The 24248-nt window shown below is 36.7% G+C and overlaps 1 protein-coding gene across 6 annotated transcripts in view; it reads left to right on the top strand.

Annotated features, from left to right (window-relative positions):
* The window catches only part of SEMA3D (semaphorin 3D), a 200851-nt gene that overhangs the window by 24932 nt on the left and 151671 nt on the right, over positions 1-24248 (top strand). Inside the window, exons 1-2 of one of the 6 annotated variants that reach the window (XM_045494655.1) lie at positions 4965-5016; positions 7090-7185. The exons of 3 other annotated variants lie outside the window; for them this stretch is intronic. The gene's annotated coding sequence lies outside the window, so the exon portion shown is untranslated. Of the gene's footprint in view, positions 1-4964; positions 5017-7089; positions 7186-24248 lie in introns of those variants that run through there. 2 more of the 6 variants (XM_045494650.1, XM_045494657.1) reach the window with 2 other exon arrangements.

Raw genomic sequence — 24248 nt, 5'->3', positions numbered from 1 at the left:
TCTCGTGCCTTGATGTGGTTGAGTTGTTTCCTACATGATGATGCATAATCTTGTTTGTGCTGTACCATCTCCATGGTGGTTTCTCTTTACCTGTATCTAATGAAATACTTCTGCTTCACCAGCCACGGTTGGTAGATATTTCCCTAGAGCCAATTCATTGGTGTTGATTTCAGGACATTTTTCATCCAACTTTTGAAAATTTGATAATTTATCCTCAAGTTCACAGCACCTGTACACCATTCATCAGACAGCGGTACGATCAGTTGCTTTGGTCATAATCTGTTATATCTTCTTGTACAAAACCTCCTTGTCTTCTTTTCTAATCTACATTATCTTTCTGGCCTTCAAACACAAATGTGTAAAATAAAACACGAATTTTTAATGTTTTGTTTTCTTTACCAAACTTCTTAACCTCTTTTCGTTGTTTCTGTACCACAAATAAATAAATCCCATTTATTTACCACAATAAACAATCTGAATTTCATACAATAGGCATCTCTGAGGTAATGTAGAACATGTGTTTTGGGTTTAGTCAGCTTGTGTTCCCATCCTGACTGTCATTTATTGGCTTATAGCTTAGGACACCTTATTTTAGCCCTCTTAGTTTCCAAATCTATAAAATAGGGTAATGAGAGTATTTAATAGGTTTACTGTGGGGATTAAATAAATCAGTGGATTCACAGTTTAGGATAATGTCTGTTCTTTAGTTGTCCCTGCATAAGTGCTAGCTGCTATTATGATCACTTTTCCCTGCTCTCTATTTCCACTTAGTTCATCAAGATTTTTTTTAAAATTTCCCTCCTTTCCATTCTCACTGCCAACATTATGATTCAAACCTTCATGATCTTTTGCCTGAATTATTTTAATAGTCTCCTAACTCATATTTCTGTTCTCATTTAATCCTAAACCCTAACAAATTTAGGATGTTGCATTCTAAAACCTTTATCTTGGGTAAGAACACTGTATTTTGCAACATCAAGGTCTTTCAGAAAAATACATAATTTAAGCAAAACTAAAACATTAAGCATTAGGTGTGTATATATAGGTGTGTATGTGTATAACTATGTATATGAAATCTTGCATTGGATAAAAGTGAAAGCAAACCCATTTGAACCAAATTAGATGTTCATGGTTATTAAATTCGCTTATGTTGTTAATCATTTTCTTGGCACCTTCCTCTGTTGATTAAAAACGACCGGGGGCGCCTGGGTGGCGCAGTCGGTTAAGCGTCCGACTTCAGCCAGGTCACGATCTCGCGGTCCGTGAGTTCGAGCCCCGCGTCGGGCTCTGGGCTGATGGCTCAGAGCCTGGAGCCTGTTTCCGATTCTGTGTCTCCCTCTCTCTCTGCCCCTCCCCCGTTCATGCTTTGTCTCTCTCTGTCCCAAAAATAAATAAACGTTGAAAAAAAAAATTAAAAAAAAAAAAAAAAAACGACCGAAGTGGGGGAACCAGGATGGCTTAGTCAGTTAGGTGTCCGGCTTCGGCTCAGGTCTTGATCTTATGGTTCGTGAGTTTGAGCTCCACATTGGGCTCTGTGCTGACAGCTCAGAACCTGGAGCCTGCTTTGGATTCTGTGCCTCTCTGTCTCTCTGCCCCTCCCCTGTTAACGCTCTGTCTTTGTCTCTCAAAAATAAACAAACATTAAATTAAAAAAAAAAAAAAAACTACTGAAGCATGTAATATGCTTGAATATGTATTTATATAATTTTATGTTATGGAGATAATACATTTTTTTTAGTTGTGAACCAGTTAGGATTTTCCTTTGACATATATCCATATATCTCTATGTATCTCTACACATTTCTTTTCAAGCACGTATTCTCTTCATAATTTGCAATTCCTACATCACACATTTGTTTCTATTTTATATGAGAGGGATCAGGAATGGTCGAGGCTCTTGTTTTGTTTAAAGAGAGTGACCTGAAGTGGACTTAATAAGTGAATTTTTAGGTATTGATGTATATATGTATCAAGTTACTGAAAAACCACAAGAAATGAAACCATTCTGGGCAAGGCGTGGTTTTCTCCTGATAATGTGATCCCCTCATTATCAACCATTCTCAGATGCCACTGTTGTCATTTAATCCATGCCCTAAGTGATAACAGAATCCAGTCTAAATGCCTTTGGCTGTAATCTGACTTTGCAGCTTAGATCATGCGATTTTAGCCACATAAAACTATGACATCACTTCTCTTCTTTTGTCATATCTTAAGTATCTCTTGAAATTTTACTTTCAAATTCCAGCTTAAATGACATCCCTACTATGAATTGTCATTGATTCCACTCCATTCCCTTCCCATCTCAATCAAGACAAGGTTTTGTGACGATTTCATTTATATTTATATCTTTTATAGCGTTTACATTCTCAAAATACAGCTGTTTGTATACATTTTTTAAAATTACATTGTTATCTCCCTGAGTAAAGGACCACATTTTATTGGCCAGATGTAAACAAAATTCAGTAGAGTTGAATCTTACATAGGTTCTGCATTCTAAAATCAGCATTTAAAGTTAAAATTTTATACTATCAATATTATCCTGAAAATTTCCGAAAGTAATATATTATATGCACTCTACAGAGTTTATATGCCACATTGATTGAGGGCTGACATTTAGTCTCTCAACATGTAACACTGAAATTTCCTTCTACTTTGGATCAAGTCATTGTTTCTTCACTTCAGAACAGATGAAATAATTGGCTTATATTTAGAGGCTGTGTTGTATGAAAAAAGTCCAGGCATCTTTAAACATGAAAATCAAATACAGCTTGGTGACATGCTCAGACTATGAGAACTAAAAATTATTAAGGGCATTTTTTCCCCTTGCAATTACTTTTTAAAAGCTAAATGGTTCAGAAATTCTATCTTCTTGGTTTTCATGAAATTTGGTTGCCCATATTCACAAGAGTTAGATAGATAGACACAGGTTGGGGTAAAAATTTACTGGTTTTGCTTATATCAAACGTAAATACTTCTGTCCATCAAAGGAGACAACAGATGAAAAAGCTGCCTGTGAAATGGGAGAGACTAATTACAAATCATATATCTGAAAAAGGGTTAACATTCAGAATACATAAAGGACTGCTATAACTCAGTAACAACAGTAGAAGTCATAAATTGAAAAAATTGAGCAAAGGACTGGAATAGACATTTCTCCAAAGAAGATAGAAAAATGGTTAACAAGCATATGAGAAGATGCTCAACATCACTGATCAATAGAGAAATTCAAATCAAAACCATAATGAGCTATCCCTTCACACCCATTAAGATGGCTGCAATCCAAACAACAAAAAATAACAAGTGTTGGTGCGGCTATGGAGAAATTGGAACCTGTGCACTGTTGATGGAAATGTAAATGGTCAGCAGCTTAAGATAACAGTATGGAGTTTCCATAAAAAAAAAATGGAAAATGTAATTACAACATGATGCTGCAATTCCACTCCTGGATATATGTCCAAAAGACTTGAAAACAAGATCTCAAAGAGATATTTTCATATCCATGTTCACTGCAGCATTATTCATAATAAATGGCCAAACAAAATGTGGTATGTATATGCAGTGAAAAACTCTTCAGCCTTAAAAAAAAAAAAAAAAAAAAAAAAAAAAGGAAATCCTGTTACATGCTACAACATGGATAAACCCTGAAGGCATTATGCTAAGTGAAATAATCTAGTCGCAAAAAGAGAAATTCTATATGATTCCTTTTATATGAGGTATCTAAGGTAGGCAGACTCATAGAAATACAAAGTAGAAAAATAGTGGTTTCAAGGATTAGGGGCAGGGAGAAATGGGGACTTGTTCAATCAGTAGAGTTTCAGTTTTATAGGATGAAAAGGTTCTGGAGATTTCTTGGGCAACAAGGTGGATATGCATAGTGCTACTGAATTATACACTTAAAAATGGCTATGATGGTAAATTTCATGTTTTTTTTTTTTTTGGCCAAAATTAAAAATCATTTAAAAAATACTGGTTTAAATAACTACTTTAAATCTGGGATGATTGGCATCATGTGGTGTGTTGGCTCAGTTCAAGTTATTTATTCAAGAATGACTTTCATATAGAAACATTGTTAAAAGAGCAATATTTTACTTTAGATAGACCTTAACTGAAATCCACTCTACTACTGATGGACTATATTACCTGGAATGCTAGTTTAGCTGCTCTGAATATCAACTTTTTCTCACGCTAGTTTAGGTTAAAAATAGTATCTACCTATAGGAGCTTGAGATGAAATATGTTGGCTTTAACACACAGTGGGCAGTCAAAAATTTTGGTTATTGTTTCTATTGATTGTTCATTTAAAAAGTAAATATAGTGAAAGCTTAAGACTTCTTTGTTAGAACAAGCATCTATGACTTAATTCAATTTATATTTGGAAGATAGGCACAATTACTTTTCTTTAGTATTTTTGAAAGGGCGTTCCAACATGAAATGCTTGATTATTTACTTGAATCAGGATTGAAACACTTGGCTAGTTGAAGGCAATTCTGGGAATGAGAAGAAGGGTGCCTCTGGATGATTGAAGCTGGATTTCTGAATTGGTTCTTTCAGAAATAAGGGGCTGCATTGCCCATTTTCCATGAATTTACATTTTTCATAGTAAATTGCCTTGGATCAGATAAATTTTAAGTAACATCTCTCATTTTTTCGTTACATTCAAAAAGAGTAGCCTTAATCTTCATCTTTCTCGTTCTCTTTATATTTCCTTTCTGTTGGACACTTGATTCTTATTTATTTTCCAGTGAGGCTTACCATTTTTATAGATAGCCTTTGTTTTTTATTTTTTTTTAATTTTCAGATTTCATTTCTTATTTTCAACTGTTCTAAATACTAATGATTTTTGAAGTTTAGCTTTATTTTACTGTTTACTCTCATAAACACTGTGTTCTTTGCAAGAATTTTCTAACTGAGTTATTACTCTACTGTGTAGTGACTGATACTATTTTCTGCTTTTCACAGGTGAGTAACGTGAGGCACAAAGAGATTAAATAACTCGCCCAAGTTCCCTCCTAAGAGGTAAAGATGGCATGTAGACCCAGGCGGTTTGATTCCAGAGCTCAGGCTCTCAAATGCACAAATATTAACTTACTTTCTTAGAGAGGCACTTTCAAAGTCTGTCTTTTAATTTTGTCTTTGTTCTTTCTCTGTTTTAATTTCTGCATGTTTCTTTTAGAAATTTTCCCCTTCCCTTCAAAATGTAAATTACCATTTTAGAATATACTGCCTTTCCCTCTCCTGTCCCTGGCCTCTCAGACCTTTCCAGGTCATTAGCTCACTGCTTGGGATATCCTCAGCCTCTAAACCTCTGTCCTGTGACATTCCATAGTTGACCCAATTCCTTTACTTCTGTCTTCCAAGGAATCTGAGCTTTTTGAATGTTATTTTCCTTTCAGCCGGTTCCAAGATGATGTTTGCCTCTGCTAAGTGTATTTCCTCTCGGCTACTGGAACCTTCTGTTCTGCAGATTGCTCCTTGGTGCATTTGGGAAGAAGTTGCCAAGTCTCTTTTTGTGCATGTGCTTGTTTTTCAGTTCCTGGAAACTTGACAGAGCTTCCACTATTTTTCCACATTCTTCTTCCTCAAGTTGCGCCTCACCCTCCTCGTATACCTCTGCCACGTTGTTTTCTCTCCACCCCACTTCACATCAGAATGTCCTCTTGTTCCAGATGCTGAAATATACCTGAGCCTTCCACCATCTTGTTCCACTATGGCAAGAGCTGTATTTTAATCAACTATGATATGCCCTTCTGTAAAAACAAATGGCTACACATTCTGGAAACTTAAGCAACTAAGTTTTGTTTTATTTATGTATGTATGTATGTATGTATTTATTTATTTATATACATTTTTTTAAAGTTTATTTATTTTGAGAGAGACAGAGACAACACAAGCAGGGAGGGGCAGAGAAAGAGAGGGAGACCGAAAATCCCAACCAGGTTCCGAACGGTCCACACGGAACCCGACATGGGCTGTGATTGAGGACAGGAATCATATAAGAAATACAGTGTAGTGGATAGATCACAGGGCATGCAGTCAGAAGATGCCGGTCTTTGCTACTGGTGGTTCTTGTCAGCCTGACTTTGGCTTCTGAGTAACTTCTCTTCTCAGCTTTGTTATTTATAAAGTGGGGAATTAATAATACCTAACTTCAAGGGTGAGGTTCAAATGGGCTAAGAAGCATACACGTGTTTTACAAATTGGAAATTGCTATCCAACAGGTACAGATGATTCTTAAAGCGCAGAGATTCAAGTTGTCAAGCACGTAAAAAATTTTGATGAAAACATGGGAAATATGACTCCCATCAGTATCAGAATTTTATTTGATTCCGTTTTCTATTGAGCATCAGGAGTTTTCCTCAAATCTTGAAATCTGTGCCATGGGTTTTATTTATTTATTTTTTAATGTTTATTTCTTTTGAGACAGAGAGACAGAGAGTGAGCAGGGGAGGGGCAGAGAGAGAGAGGGAGACACAGAATCCGAAGCAGGCTCAAGGCTTTGAGCTGTCAGCACAGAGCCTGACGCGGGGCTCAAACTCATGGACCACGAGATCATGACCTAAGGTGAAGTCGGATGCTTCACCGACTGAGCCACCCAGGTGTCCACCATTGATTTTATTTAATAAAAGAAACTTGTGATAGGATGGGTATCCCGGTGTGATTCATAGGGAAGACACAGATGGTCTCCACGGGCATGCAGCAGTGTGTGGTATTATGGATGAAGTTCCACCTGGGAATCCTCTGTTTCCTTCTGTGAGGAGCTGTCTCACTCCCACAGGGATGATGATTTCAAGGTTTTATATCTGCCCACGTGTCTAATTATATAAGTGATTCATTTATGTTTTAATCTCTAAAAAGACCATATTGCAAACCAACACCTAGACTAACTGGAAGCAGCAGTAAAGGACTTACCCCATTTTATTCCTTTCTAGAAGCTGCTCAATTACTTTACATTTCAAGTCATTAATTAATAAGGCCATCGTAGGAACAAATTATAGAGGATGAAGCTAAATTTTTGAGTCTTTTGAGAACCGAGCTCAAATTGTTAGTATGGTTCTGATATTTCTTTATTCTGTTGATTGTGTCTTCTAGAATCGTGGTAACATCTGTGTGGTCCAGTTGGTTGTATCTTGTACATACAGACCAATATCAGCTATTTCCCAGGATAGTGCCCTGTTCCATTATCAGGCAAGCAGATTTATCTCTTGTATGTTTATGCTTCCCTTCGTAACTTAGGGTTGTCTTCTTGTCTGCCTTATTACAATTGTTCTCCATAAACCGCTCCTCCTGGTACCAGGTTCCGTAATAATGTTTCTCCTCTAGGTTATTTATGTCTTTTGTCTGTTTATAGATAGCTCCTTTGCCCATCAACTTGTGGCTCAGCCAAACTTACTGCTTGTTTAGTGCTTTAATCTTGCATCGTAAATCATTTTTCTCCGCATCTTAATCATTCTTCCATCATGTCTCTGAACTCCTTCCAGCTTCTCTTCACCTTTTGGATAATGAGGTCCCTGAGTCTGAACACCAGGTGCAATCCCACCAGTCCTGTCTAAGAGGGTGCTGTGGCCTCCAGCGCTGCTATGATGCCTTTTTATTCCCTGAGGTACTCATTACAGAGACCATGCCTGTCTCTACAGGCAAAGTCAGCAAGCTGCATCTCCCCTCTTGTCCTGTAACTCCCTCCTCGCTAAGCCTTTTTCCAGGGTGAAATCTCAATCTCTCTCACGCATTTTCTTGCTCTGGAGCTCTCACTATAACTCTGTCTCTGTTGGTTCTTACAGTTTTTATTGTACTCCTCCCGCCTGACTTATGATCTAATTCATCTGTTTATTTCCCTCTTTCTCTCTTTTTCTTGATTCTGACCCAGCATCTTTCCGGTCCCACAATTTCATGCTCATGCTTAATAGCCACCTCTGCCACTCTGACCGCATATGCATCCATCTCTTAAATACATCAACTTCTTGGGGCGCCTGGGTGGTTCAGTCGGTTAAGCGTCCGACCTCGGCTCAGGTCATGATCTCATGGCTCGTGAGTTTGAGCCCCACATCAGTCCCTGTGCTGACAGCTCAGAGCCTGGAGCCTGCTTCAGATTGTGTGTCTCCCTCTCCCTGCCCCTCTGCTGCTCTGCTCTCTCTCTGTCTCTCAAAATAGATAAACATTAAATTTAAAAAAATTAAAAAAACACATCAGCTTCTTTCACACTTCTTGAGAAAGGATACACTTATTCCCTTCTGTTTATCTAATGTCTTACTTTTTTTGTTTTTTTTGAAAGCAAATTGATAAGTGGTTTGGCATTAATCTGTTAGTCTTGAAAATTTAATTTTATCACAGTTGATCAGAGAATAGAGCTATGAGTTATTTTTTAACACTAGTCTTTGCAACTTAATAAAATAGCATTCAGTTCAGTTTTTTTATCCATAAATTATATATTTTGGGGAAATACTTGATAGGTATGGTATCTCTGGAACAGTTATAATGTAAATGATGGCTTGTGTTTTTAAAATTCGAATTTTCTTTCTTTCTTTCTTTCTTTCTTTCTTTCTTTCTTTCTTTCTTTCTTTCTTTTTTTTCTCTTTCTTTCTTTTTTTTCTTTCCTTCCTTCCTTCCTTCTTTCCTCCCTTCACTTCATTCTTTCCTGCCTTTTCCCCTTCTTTCCTCCAGTCATGTGATGGTTACTGAAGTCCTATCATCTGCAGATTAGTGTGAGGGAGAGAATGCAGCACCTGTATTCTTGACCTGCTCTCACAGAGATTACTGTGCAGCTACATCCAATCACATACATTCTGTCACTTGTGTCTTCACACATAGCAAGACCATGGTTCAAAAATATGATTAAGTGAGACCAAGATAGCATTTTACTCACAGCCTATAGGAATAGTGAGAGATAAATCTCAAATCAAGTTTTGGATCATTGTGGAAGGACACTGAACACTTGAAAAGTTAGTAGTTAAATAGTGAAAGTCTTCTCATTGCCCACCCAATGAATTTTATCAAAACACCTTCAGAGCATGAATATGGTTTGTATACAAATGGAGAAATGAAGTGAGGGAGGCTGGAAAATGAGCTTGGGAAATGTTGTGATAGTCCAGGAATTAGATAATAAGGACAATAAGGATTAAAGTATGGAGAAAATTTGAGTGTGGTACTGTGACTTTGGGAGCTAGCTTTAAAATCAGTGGCTGGTTGAAATTGGTTGTATTGAGTTTTACCACTTGGAATGTTTTCATGGTTAATCTAGGCTCCTGAAAACCCTTCTGTGGCCTGTTGGAATGGAAAGAATATTTGGAGATGGCGGTATGGAAAACTAATGGTTACAATCCCCTCAGTTGGTTCATAGTCTTATAACTGGTTACAAAATTTTGAGTTGAAAGAGCAGTTTTTGTCAAAATAAGTTAACTTTAGGGTCTAGTGTGAGTAGGAAAAAAAAGGGTAGCCAAAAAGTGTGGCCAAAGGGGATTAATGGAGACTAAGGTCAACCAGGGAAAATCCAATGGCTGCAGTGAAGGAGTGCTGTAATTAACAAAGCAGGTGGACAAAATGGGCAGTTGATGGGAATGGGTGAAAGAAATAAGGGAAAGTAATCTGTGAGAGACTGAGGAAGTCTGAGCTTTTGCTTTTAAGAGAAAAGAAAAACTTCTGAGGCGATGTGGCAAACCGGTGTGTTTTGCAACTGAAGTGAAAAGTTGAGGGCAGCATATTGCTGGGGAAGGAACGACTCCCCTGGCCAGGAGAGATATTGTTGTTTGTTGGTTTAGTTTCATTTCCCAAGTCATGGTGATCCACATAGAGCTGTAAATTGACGCTTTTCAGGGGCGCCTGGGTGGCGCAGTCGGTTAAGCGTCCGACTTCAGCCAGGTCACGATCTCGCGGTCCGGGAGTTCGAGCCCCGCGTCAGGCTCTGGGTTGATGGCTCAGAGCCTGGAGCCTGTTTCCGATTCTGTGTCTCCCTCTCTCTCTGCCCCTCCCCCGTTCATGCTCTGTCTCTCTCTGTCCCAAAAATAAATAAATGTTGAAAAAAAAAGTTTAAAAAAAAATTGACGCTTTTCATTGACTTATAAGACTCGCAAAAGAAAAATTAAAAAAAATAAATGGCAGATCATCTTGAATCACAGTGCAAAAGACCCAGATATCAGAATATCAGAGTGAGCACTTTAGATAATATACGTAAGGTTTGGGGCAAGGGTCAAGTGGTGGTGGAAAGATCCATGAACTATATAGTGGAGATCTGTTTAGGGATACCAAATTGTTAACTTATTTATATATTTGTATAACCTATTTTTAGGAACTTCGTCTCACTTGGGGAAATAAACTAAAAATCTTTCTGTTAATACTCTGAAGGTATTAATCTTCCATTCAAGTTATTTTCATTTAACCTGCATCAGTATATTAACATTAACATCAAAATTGTTACCTTGTTTGATATTATTATTTATTTACGGTCATATGTTTAGTATTGACTTTCTCTATACCTCCAGGCCTCTAAGAAACAATCTTTAGGGGCATCTGGGTGGCTAAGTCGGTTGAGGGTCCAATTCTTGATTTCGGCTCAGGTCATGATCTCATGGTTCGTGGGTTTGAGCCCTGCGTCAGGGCTCTCTCTCTCTCTTCTCTCTCTCTCTGCCCCTCCCATGCTTCCTCACTCGCTCGCTCTCCCTCAAAATAAATAAATAAACTTTTTTTAAATGAACAATCTTTATTTTTATAAAATGAAAAAAACAGAATTAAAGCTCAGATTTTTTTTTTTGTAACTGACTAAAACAGTAGGTTTGTGTCAGGGATCGTGAGATTTTGTGTATGTTTAAAGTGGTGTTTATTCCTGAAGCATGTCAACCTCTCTGCACAGTGACTTACTGTGTTTATCTTTATAAAGAGTAAACCATTACACAAACTGACTTCCATTTGGGAACTGTAGTGCTAAGTGTTAATGGCATCATTATTCCAAACAAAATGTGTTAGAACCATTGCTTTATGTGGTAGATTTCCTGTGGGAATTTCCATGAAAGTTTTGTAGTCTGTGAGACATTCACATGGCACAACTATTTTCTTTTTACAATGTCTTATGCTAATGATTTTTCTTGGTAGACGGGTTGGTCCTTTTCATAAAGAAATGTCAATTTCTTAACCTTTGCTTGCTATCTTTTTATATGTATTCTTTATACTGAATGAATATGGATGACAGGTAGGCAGTAACTTTGGAGGGACATGTAAATGACACATCAGGGGATGGAGTTTGCTCCTAAATGAGTGAGCATCTGAAAATTTTTCCACATCGAATTAGAATTCATCAAGATCCTAAGTTTTGAAGAGAGACTTGTTTTTCTCCAGAGACCATTATGAAATGTACTCTTGAAAATTCACTTATTTGTTGAACCAGCCCCAGCATTCCATGAAATACGTAGAAGTTGGAGGCTGCTTATTATCTTAAGAATTACTTATGTTATGGCATAATGTGAAATGTAAATATCTTAATGCCTTATTCTGTACACATGTAGCATTTCTAAGCATATATATATATATATATATATATATATATATACACATACATATACATATACATACATATATATACATACATATATATCTACATTTATATTTATCTAGATTTATATATATATGTATGTATATATATACATATATATATATAAATCTAGTTGGATTTAAAGGCACATCAGGTAAAATAAAGGGAATTGTATAAGTGTGATGAGTCACACTGCTCATTCATATATTCAACAGCTCAGCATCAAATTGTTGATTAGGGTGCCTCTGTTTTTTAATGATAAATCAAGGACTGTTTACTCATTCTATGATAGATGCAAAAATCACTATGGGAATATTAGACTCTAATAATTTGCATTCTTTTGAAGAGCTAGCCTGCATTAGAAATAAATATCTAAAATAAAGCATTCATATCTGTAAATACGATGTACCTTGAAGGTAAATAAGCCATAATTATTTTATTATACTTTTTCAAATAATAAATGTTTCACAGTCACTGAATATACAAATGAATCATTTGCAAAATATGTTAATTAACATCATCGCTAGGGGCTGCTCACAGATTTGCCTGTAACTAAAGATCTGTGTACTCTTCCATGTTACTTCCTTGTTGAAAATACATTAAATTTCACTTTGACTAAGTGTGATTAGAGATTTAATATGTACCCATGGAAAATAACTAATTGACCCATTAGGGAGATTAAAACTAAGACCATAGCCTCATAAGCACTAAGCTCTAATGGACAAGTTAACTAGCCTCCTAGTGATACGGCACAAAGCAAGGCATCATTATCATTATCTCTTAGCAACATATTTTTAAATTACAAGGGAAAATAAAAGTATGTCATGCTAAAGTGTTTATGGGTGAAATGTACTGCTATCTTCACCTCACTTTGAAAAACATTAAAAAAAAACAGATGGCTTGGCAGGATGGATAGATATGCATTAAGGTGAATATAGAAAACTTTACTTATGGAATCGAGGTATCAGGATATGGATGTTTGTTGTATACTTTTCTGTTATGTATATTTGACAGTTTTTATTATAAAATTTTGGAAAAACACTTGCAAAATAAGAAAGACTATTACATCATTTAAAAGTAATCAGCGTGATAAAACGTGAAGGGAAATGCCAATAATAACATGACATAATTCCTTATAAGTAGAAAGACAAGCTATGCCATATTTTAAAATGAGAAGTATATTTTTTAAGCAAATCTAAACCTTAGCCAAATTCCCTTTAGATTAATGCTGTTTTTTTTTTTTTCGGAAAAAGAATTTTGGTCTTTTCTCTAGATTATGTGTTTAAACCTAATTATTTTTTATGGTTGTCTATTATTTAGGGCTAACCTAAAGTTATCACCTTGTATTGTATTCTCGTCAATGGTCTTATTCAGTTTTATGGTTCTCTCTGGTACATTTACAAAGTACACTTTATACTGCCTTTCTAGTTCCCTATTAACAAGGAAACAGTCGGTCCTACTGTATTTCAAATCATTGTCACATTGACCATTACTTCATTTGCAATAAAAAGCACGGATAAACTAGGCAAGTGCATTTCATACAAGCTCATTTCTGAAGTGTTAATAAGTAAAAGTCTGGTCAGCCTTGGCACAGAGCAAGTGGCAGACCCCCCGCACGGTGGTATTTGTGTGAGGTTTGATGGGATACCAAGGGTGTACCTCCCTACCTATTCCCCTCTCTTCTTTCAGGTTTTGTTCCACCTTTTCAAAAATAAATAAAGTGTCTGGTTAAAGGGTAAATATTATCAACCCCTACGAGTTATTACTATCTGAGCTTTAATTAATGTATATCCTAGACAGTCTTAAGGAAATGGGGCATGGAGAGAGTTTGGAATTTAGAAATTCTCTCATGTCGATAACGTCCGAGAATATCTCAGTTCAGCAGGCGCAGGGGAGATCCCAGCCTGGGGGCCAGGCAGTCAGAAGCAAGCGGGAGGCACTGTGTGCTAACAGGAGCCAGGCAGCCATCTCTTTGGACTGAGGTGACGGAAGGAGAGCAGTCTTACGTGATAGTTTATCAAGGCCAGCAGTCTTTGGATAATCCGTGTCCATACCTCTTGCAATATTTTTTATAGTCATCATCAGTTCAAAACCATATTGGATTACAAATGATGTTTGGGTCTCTGCTATATAACTTTACTGCTGTGTTTCACTGAAACAAATACAGTGTGAACTCGTTATGATGCCTAATGTTGTCACTAGGTTAGAAATGACCTGTAAATAGTTACTTAGCTCCCTCAGAATTAGCAGCCATGGCTTTCTGACATTTACTCAATATGAACAATTGCAAGTTGTCCCGATTTCTGAGACTGCTTGACTTTGATTTTCGTAGGAAGGAGAGCAAAAGACTGACAACCCTTCCAAGCGCTTTCTACTATCTCATGAGTTTCACAGAATAAAATTTGCCATATCAACTACAAGCCATCGATCATTTTCTCATGTGGATCCATATTTGTGTTTGTTTTCTAAACCATACTTTTTTATAGAAATTATTTTGATAATGAGATTATCAATACATTGTTACACTGCTTACATCATAGAAGCAATACTCCTCTGTTATTAAATTATTACTAGCCATCATACACTGTTAATATTCTATTGTTTCACTGTTTTCCAAGCATTATCAACAGCTCTTAGTTTTCTTTGACTGTAAGATATAATTAAACTTTTACACTCAGTCTGCCTGAGATCATTTTCATCTTTGCCAACTTGTCTGCTCCACAACCCCGACATAGGTTTATGTTGTCCTCATGCTATAAACTAATTCCTTTTAGGGCAAGAGCAGGGATGTCTTTCACCTGCCAAATTCTTTATTTTATTTTTTTTTTACCCGAGATCAAATTTAGTTGCATATATTGAAATCTCTTTGACTTGCATATGGTTAACAATGATCCTTTCATATACCACTTTGGCTTAACCAAATAATGAGTAGGAGGTCAATTCAGTCATTACTTATATGCACATTTCAATAAAAATTGTCCAACAGGTAGTTGAAATAATCAAAACCTAAGATCAAAAAGCACTTTCTTTGGATAAACAAATGCTTTCCTACAACTAGGTATAGGTGTAAAACAAAACATGAAAACAAAACAAAGAGATCACAATGATGATAAATGGTTAATAAATCAGAGGGAAGCAAAACAATTGTACAATGATGACATTTTCCTATATTTTATTATCAGGACACAGTATACATACGATAATGAACATTTGATATAATTAGAAGTAAAGAAAAGCACTCAGGGCATATACCATATTTGTAAGAGTTTGTTTTTTTTTTGTTTCAAATTAGTTTTATGAGCTTTTTCATTATTTTGATTGAAGTAAGTTCAGAAAACTTTTCATTCTTTTTAGAGAGGGTCTAAGATTTATGACTTTATAATATGAATTAAAAATTATTTCATATCTTTTAGGAAAAGTCTAGTATAAAAGCTTAAGATGTCCTAGAACCTTGAATTCAATATAATAAACTGAATATAGATTATTAATGCAAAAAGCATTGTGTGAGATGCTTTGAGGATGTAGGAGAATTGTATTCAGACAAACTATAATAATTAAATTAAAAACTGCATACCTGTGTGGTCATCACATGTACACACAAATCCATTGTGAAGTTCAATTTTAACTAGTATTGAAATATATTCTTGTCTAATTATTAAGCCTTCTGATGAGGAACTATATAGTTTTTGGAACTGATTTTGAACATAATCTGTTTCTGGTAAGAATGTCACACTGTTGTTATTTACCTTTTTTTTTGCTTTGTTTTGTTTTAACTTGGAATTAGAAAGGATTTATAGGAATTTTTTATATATGCAAAAATGTGGAGAAGTTTACCTGTTTTTTTTATAACTTTATTTTTTATTTTTTTAAATTTACATCCAAATTAGTTAGCATATAGTGAAGCAATGATTTCAGGAGTAGATTCCTTAATGCCCCTTACCAATTTAGCCTATGCTGCCTCCCATAACCCCTCTAGCAACCCTCAGTTTGTTCTCCATATTTATGAGTCTCTTCTGTTTTGTCCCCCTCCCTGTTTTTATATTATTTTTGTTTCCCTTCCCTTATGTTCATCTGTTTTGTCTCTTAAAGTCCTCATAGGAGTGAAGTCATATGATTTTTGTCTTTTTCTGACTGACTCATTTCACTTAGCATAATACCCTCCAGTTCCATGCACGTAGTTGCAAATGGCAAGATTTCATTATTTTTGATTGCTGAGTAATACTCCATTGTGTATATATACCACATTTTCTTTATCCATTCATCCATCAGTGGACATTTGGGCTCTTTCCATACTTCGGCTATTGTTGATAGTGCTGCTATAAATATTGGGGTGCATGTGTCCCTTCAAAACAGCACACCTGTATCCCTTGGATAAATGCCTAGTAGTGCAATATGCATAAATGTGGGGAAGTTTACCTGGTTTTATTGATGATTTCCAAAGTAAGGAAAGAAGACAGACTATGCAGGATGAAAAGAAGTAATGAGAAAATCAACAAACTTCACAGATAATTTATTTCCTCTATTCAATGTTTATACAGGATTTCTGTGGCAATTTCCTTTTTATGTAGCTTATTTGTTTTTTATTCTCAGTAATATCAGATCATCTCTCTAATTCCGTGTGTGTGTGTGTGTGTGTGCGCGCGTACGTGTGTGTGTGTGTGTGTGTGTGTGTGTGTGTGTATTTCTTTGTTGCAGGTAACATTGCTATTTCATTTATATTGTTTATCATTTGAAGAAAGTTCAAGGTGATATTTAACTTTTTTTTATTATAACTGGGTTAAATTGTTTTTAAAACTTTAGGAACAAATATGTTCCTAAACATATTTTGAAATGTTACTTTGTTTATCCCTTTACAATGAAAGGAATTCTCAGGAAACACAAAATAACACGATTACCACTGAGGAAAGTCGGTGTGAAGAAAGTCAGCTTTGGACTCTTTCCAGCAGGGCTTAATTGTGGTGCTACAATGAGGACATTGTTAGACCAGGCTTCTACCTACTAGTGAACTCAGACATAAACTCAGAAAACAGCAATATAGAAAAGCTTCAATGACCATAATCTTTTGGCTGTAAGTCTAACAAAAGCTGGAAAATGTGGACGAGTAAAGGAGGTATCAGAATGAAGCTTCAAGATTCAAGTGGTAAATTGATTAGTATATGGCATACACAAATTTTTCTTCAGGAATGATTTGGTGGGTGATCTTACTTGAAGCACTGCATTTTCTTAATTTTCTAGAAAAGCATTTAGAAGTTTCCAGAATTTTTCAGTTTGTGGTATCTTTAGCAGCCCAGTAATATTTTTAAGGCACCACTAGGCCAACACACAAAAACCAAGAATTCTGTTTAGTAAATGGTTGCAGCCAAATAACATATTAGTTATGGCCAAACAACTTAGGAAGTTATTTATGTCCTGATAACCTAAATTGAAACAAAAATTAAAATTAATATTTTTATTTCATTCATAAATAACTGTTAGTGTGTGTGTGTGTGTGCATGCGTGTGTGTGCATATTGGGTACGTATGTACACAACTTCTTAAACCTTGGAAACAATGCTGCCAACTTCATTCCCTGTTCCACATGGATTTTCAGGAGGCACTTGCTTTTTGATCACATGACCTTCTGGAAACCCAGCTTCACCCAGCTATGACATCCTTGAAAGGAATGTTGCACTCTCTAATGTCAAAACAGCGAAATACCTCATGCAGTAGTTTGCGTAGTGTCTGACAGATGTCAGATGTTGTGTTTACCTTGAAATTTCCAAATACCCGACGGCACCCGGGGGAGTTCACTGTAGTGCTCCGGGGTGCCTTGGCACATAGTTTTGGAATCATAAATTTAAACCAGTTGATGCTAATATGAATCATAGCCCCTGAATCTTAAAATCGAAAAGTCAAACAGCCTCTGCCACAGTGAAAACCAATGGAAAGCCCTGGGAAGCAACTATAAACTCCCACATCTTATTCTTTCATCTCGGTGTTTTCCCGTTCTCTCAGCCTAGTTATTGTGAATATTGCTTAGCATTCACAGTATAATTGTCTGTGGCTTTGGAAATTTGAAGTTAGAATACACAGTGGTTATGCATGGTACCGTCATCGTGGCTCAAGGCGAGAGTTACTTGCATATTTGTAGAAAATAATATTATCAGTGTCTGTTAGGACATTTAACATTTTGATGTGGCATTTTAAGAGTCGGAGTAAAAGTTTTTCAAAGTTTCCAATGACATTTTTCACTCAGAGGCACTACTTTTTTTTCTTTTTTTTTAACAATGCATGTGAGATGTATTTTACTGAGAGGAGTGTTTCTGTGTTCTCATGTGTATATCTTAACTGCACATAAACCCTAGTGTGCTCTGAGTCAGAGGATTTGAACTAATTTTCCACTTTATCTCATTTTTTTATTTGAGTAACACAGTTAACTATATAAACATTGTTTCCTTTTAAAAACAAACATCTTATAGAAATGTGTATTTACCCTCAGCTAAGGAACTCAGTGGATCTTATCTGGATTATTAGAAGAAATCACATATGAGAATTTTTGAACTACATCCTTGTTCCCTTCTCAGTCAACCATGAAAGCTATCAGTGTCCCCAAATGAAGGCTCAGAACAGAAAACTACAGCAAGGTATAATAAAGTGAATCATGAAGAATGTAAATCAATTTTTTAAGTGAAAAGAAAAACAGGAAATGTTATAGCATAGAGCTCTTATCTCAGACAGGGCTGAGGCTCATGTTGATACTATTTCCTGTCACTGAAGTTCTTATGATTTTGAAATCAAAGTTTGAGTTAATTTTTTCCCCACTTTTGCATTTTCAACCTAATTTCCTGCCAGACACTTTGTCAATAAAGTTTCCGTAACTTGAAAGAATAAATCATCATAATCTTTTGCTGTGGTAACAAATGAGGAGCGGGCTTTAGTAGCAGGGATAATTTGTTTAATTTGTATTCACTGGCTGAAATCATTTACCATCTACTAGATAATAGGTGTTTGAGGAAATGAAAGCCACAACTAGTCCCCAGCAGGCTGGTTTGTCTGGGACCTTGTGAATTCTCTCAGCTGAAACAGTCCTAAAATCTACAGGGAGACATAGCAGGGAGTTGGTCATATGGAGGAAACCTTTTTGAAGGTAATGGGAGGGACACTTCACCTATGTTATATGTCCAGGACTGCTTCTGATTATTTCAAAAGAATTTTTAATGTTTTTATTTACTTTTGAGAGAGAGAGAGAGAGAGAGAGAGAGAAAGAGAGAGAGAGACGGAGAGAGAGAAAAGCAGGGGAGGGGCAGAAAGAGAAAGAGACACAGAAACCGAAGCAGCCTCCACGCTTTGAGCTGTCAGTGGGGCTCAAACTTACAGATGGCGGGATCATCACCTGAGCTGAAGTTGATCGCCCAACGGACTGAGCCACCCAGGCGCCCCTGACTCTGATTATTTCAGATCCAAGTACATGAGCAGAAAGTAGTAAATTAGCTGATATGGTCATGTGCAATATCTAGATAAGTAAAACATTAGGAGAAAGAAATAATATGTAAAAATAAGGTACAAGAAGAAAAAAATAATTTGATTTTTCTATTTCATGAGATCCTGTCCCCTCAATGTCAGAAATATAAATGCATGTTTCTCTGTGTATATGTATGTGTTTCTATATGTGAGTGTTTTCCTTTTTTTTTCTTTAACCTCTGTATTGATTATGGCGTTACATATATATATATTTTTGTGATTGGTATTGAATTGCTTTTTAGCTGGGTAACTAGTAGTAGATCTATAGTTAGAAACATGTTTACAGATAGTTAGAAATAAGGATGATTAAAAAGACAGACAGAACCCTATGCCTGTGAGCAAGTCCTCTTAACATTGACAATGAGCCCTTCCCCGGAGGACTGAATATTTTCCTGGCTCACTGACTTCGTCTTAATTGCTGTATCGAAGTGTCTTCTTTTGGCCTTTCTATTCCTCAGGCCCTTTCCTTGAATTGTCCGTGTTAAATTTGCTACTCCTCTGAGCACCCACACAGATTCACAACATCCTTTGGTAGCCTGCTTTAAAAGTGTGCCACTGTGTTACGAAAAGCATCTGGAGATTTTGCTGTATATTTCTCCACGTATATAAATTTGTCAGTATATGAGAAGACTGGTTCTTGCAGCCCACTGCTCCTCTATTTCTTCTATCTATAGTATCTGCAACTATGCTGGGCTTTTATTTTGAAAATATAACTACTTTTCTTGTGTGTGTCAGTATCATGACATACTATCTTAAATGCAGAATTAAGTAAGGGATTTTAAAATAGTATAACATGTGAAATATGATGTTGTATGTGTATATAACAAAACTATAAAACACTATATAAAAATAGGTGGATTAAATTATCCTTTTTTTTAAAGTTTATTTATTTATTTATTTATTTATTTATTTATTTATTGAGAGAGAGAGAGAGAGAGAGAGAGAGAGAGAGAGAAGTGGGGGAGGGGCAGAGAGCTAAGGGGAGAGAAAATCCCAAGCAGGCTACATACCAGCAGTGCAGAGCCCGACACGGGACTCGATCTCATGCACCATGAGATCATGACCTGAGCCGAAATCAAAAGTTAGAGGCTTCACCAACAGAGCCACTCAGGTGCACCATTCTTTTTTTGTTGTTGTTTTGTTTTGAGAGAGAGGGTGGGGGGGCATGAAAGTGAGCAGGGGATGGGAAGAGGGAAAGGGAGAGAGAGAATCTCAAGCAGGCTCCACTCTCAGCATGGAGCCTGGCACAGGGCTCGATCTCATGACCCTGAGATCATGATCTGAGCCAAAATTAAGAGTCAGATACTTAACCGACTAAGCCACCCAGGCACTTCTAAGTTTACCAAGTGCTTCTTCTTGATGTGTTTTCAATCTCTCAAAGTTTTGTATTCTAGTCATTAAAAGTAACTTCTTGGGGCACCTGGATGGCTCAGTTGGTTAAGGATGACTCTTGATTTTGGCTCAGGTCATGATCTCACCTTCATGAATTCAAGCCCCCCATCAGACTCCATGCTGACAGCTCAGAGTCTGCTTGGGATTCTCTCTCTCTCTCTCTCTCTCTCTCTCTCTCCTTTCTGCTCATACAAGCTCTCTCTGTCTCTTTCAAAAATAAATAAACATTAAAAAAATAATGTATATTTGCAAATATATTACAATCCCCCCCCGATTTAGGGCCTTCTCCCTAACAGATTTTTTGTGGTGGTAGTTATTAAACACACTCTATTCTCTTGTTCAGTGAGAAGATTGACTTCTGGTAATTTCCTGTCCCTTTTACGGAAGTTCTTTTCCATGAATTGTATTTTCAGTACTCCACGTTGCCAGCAAGGTGTCTTTTTGAAAAATTTAGCAAATTGTCTTGAAGTAGACTTGCTCTTGACTTTACTTTTCCGAATTAAGTGGGTGATGTCTTGGCATTTGGCATTTGGCATTTCTCAGAGAAAGTCCTTTCAATTCCCGGGTATGGTTCAAGAGAGAAATATTCAGGAAAAAAATATGTATAAGATGGGTTATATTTATTTTGAGAAGCCATCACTCAGCCAAAAAAGAGAAAAGGTTATTACATTCACATCGTATTGCTTGTCTGGGAATCTTTCTAGTGAGAACAAAAGGAGCCATAAAATTAAAGAAAACATTGACAGGATTTTCAGACACTAAGAATGCCATCCCTCTTTCCTTTCTTATGAAGAACTTCTTCCTGGGATCTCTGAAACCAAACAAATACCAAAAGCCTTTATTCTTCTTTCTAAACCTTGTCTACATCCCACTTTCTGACATCCATGATGAATGCAAACTGAGGAAAATGCTGTATTACCATGGAGAACTATTACAAAAAAAAATCGGACCACCATGAGATAGTTAGATTCCTTATTTCCTTGATGTGGTCTATGTCTTTTATAGATAAATTATGACATCTTCAGAAAGTTTTTATTATGGAGTTTTAAATAAGGTTGTAATTTCGTGCCTAGAGAAGTAAATTGGGACTTTTAAGGCAATAAAATTCATATGGAATTAACTGTAGCTGATAACTGAAATTGTAGATACAACTAAGCACTTTCTCAACATTTCACTAGGCATTTAAAATTTTTTCTTAATGTTTATATTATTTATTTTGAGATACAGCAAGCACGAGTGAACACGAGCAATGGGGGAGGGGCAGAGAGAAGGGGAGAGAGAGAATGCGCTGTCAGCACAGAGCCCAGCCCAGAGCTGGATGTGGGGCTCAGTCTCAGGAACCCTGAGAATATGACCTGAGCTGCTATCAAGAGTCAGACTCTTAACCAACTGAGCCACCAGGCGCCCCACACTAGGCATTTTTGGTTCAAAAATCTATATTGGTAAAGAAATGACATCTCAAATTTTAAGTATGCAATTGAATTATTTAAAACTTGGGGGAGGGGCGCTTGGGTGGCTCAGTCTGTTAAGCGCCCCACTTTGGCTCAGGTCATGATCTCACAGTTGGTGAGTTAGAGCCCCGCATTAGGCTCTGTGCTGACAGCGCAGAGGCTTCATGAAGCCTGCTTCGGATTCTGCATCCCTCTCTCTCTCTCTGCCCTTCCCCTGCTCACACTCTGTCTCTCTCAAAAATGAATAAACGTTAAAAAAATTTAAAAAAACACTTGGGGGAGAAATACTTAGCAAATTGTCTTTTTAAAGTGATGTCGTGTATCAAGTTCAGAAATTCTTACCCAATCAGATCAACTCAGATGCATGGCCAACCTCCTGTAATTGACAGAAACACATTCTTTCTCTTTTCTTTTTTTGGAGGGTAGGGTGGTTGTTAAATTTAAATAGTACATTAATGTATTAAAGCTCCGTTTAAATGCCTTTTTTAAACTCTTTTCCTATTCTCTTTTTTTTTTTTTGAGTGCAAAGTGCATTGCACACATCATAAATTAATACTGAGAAATCCAAATTTACTCCAATAGGGTCTCTCAGTGACGACTTTATAAACTAGGCCCTTGTTTATTCTGTGTGTGGCCACTTTGGTTATTAGGAGAGGTTACACTGACTGCTTTTTCCCAGATTTATGAGACTTGGCAAAAACCTTGAGAAAACAGAGCCCAGCTTCTCTCTATAGAAAACATTATTAATACTAAATAAACATTAATTTAGGTAAACTGGTACTACTCAGCCCAACAGGAATACGCTCTTATTTAGATTTCTCTCCGATGGAAGAAAGAGTACATGGGGGAAATTGCTTTGTACAGACCACAAGGAAGGTGCATTTAAGTAACAGTTAAGACTCTGTCCTCAGAAACTTTCATACTCATTCATTAAGCGCGGTACAGCTCTGTCAGGGAGGCATGCGCCAGGTCCTTCTCCCGGTGGAGAAAGATCAAGAGGACATTCAATCTTTTAAAAATTAGCACAGTATCCCTGATAGCACGGTGATTAATTTTCTCGGGATTCCATCAAAAGCTTTGATAAATAGGCATCCTGTGCCGTTGGTTCACACATGGCTTTCAAATAACTTACTGACTCTCGATAACATGAAAATTCATGAACAGGTTAAAGCATTTTTCGAAAGATAACTTGAACCTAACTCTCATCAATAAGTTAATGGCATGAAAAGAGAAAAGGGAGGTGATTTCTGTGCTAGACTGAAAAATGACACACATACAACGACTAGTTACAGTGTCCCACTGAATTTGGATCTTAAGTTGGACAAACTGGATATAAAGAATAGTTCGAAGACAATCCTGAACATTTTAATATGGAGTGGGTAGAACAAAAAGTTACTGGCAGACAAAATGAAGATAATTCACATGTAAGTAAGTTATAAAATAAAACATTTGATGCAATCTCATTGTGATAAAGTATAGTTAAGTATATGAGCAGAAAAATATGGGAAGATAAGCAAGATTTTAATGGTGACATTCCCTAAGTGGAGTGTGACTAGGGGTATGATGTTTTTATTTTCTTCTTTTTGCTTATCTGTGGTTTCATGGTGTAGAAAGCAAAAACACTACTTTTGTAATCACCACAACCTATTATTTTTTTTTTTAATTTTTTTTCAACGTTTATTTATTTTTGGGACAGAGAGAGACAGAGCATGAACGGGGGAGGGGCAGAGAGAGAGGGAGACACAGAATCGGAAACAGGCTCCAGGCTCTGAGCCATCAGCCCAGAGCCTGACGCGGGGCTCGAACTCACGGACCGCGAGATCGTGACCTGGTTGAAGTCGGACGCTTAACCGACTGCGCCACCCAGGCGCCCCAACCACAACCTATTATTAATAAAATGAGCAGCAGTAAAATTGACCTTGAATTTTACACTAAGATATTGTGCATTGTGAGAGAATGAATAAAGAACCCTACAACTTTAATCGGTGCTGGGGGTTATGTCTTTGTTTTGTGGTGTAGAATCCCCTAGGTTGTTTTAATGATATAAAATTGGTTTTTCTTGGCAGCAAAGCTAGTTGGTGCAAGAATAGCGCTCAGACTTTGTGAAGAAATATCAAGTTTCTTTCTGTACAACAAGAAATAGATTAAAGCAGATTGCTTTCTACTTTTGAGAATTCTAAATGTATTTTGAATTTTGCTATTTTTATGTAACAAAACCAAAACATTGCTCTAAATGACAGTGTTTTTCAAACTCGCCTCCGTCCCATCCCTGCTCATATTTTGCGCTCATTCATTCGGCACCAGGCTATTAATCCAGGAAAACTTCTTGAAACTTGGATTCTGTAGATCTGGCTGCTAATAAGGACTCTGTGGTAATCAGAAACTGTTAGT

Source organism: Leopardus geoffroyi, chromosome A2 (assembly GCF_018350155.1).
Source record: "Leopardus geoffroyi isolate Oge1 chromosome A2, O.geoffroyi_Oge1_pat1.0, whole genome shotgun sequence".
NCBI lineage: Eukaryota > Metazoa > Chordata > Mammalia > Carnivora > Felidae > Leopardus > Leopardus geoffroyi.
Note: the sequence above shows the minus strand (reverse complement) of the source record. Positions and strands in the feature narration are given on the sequence as shown.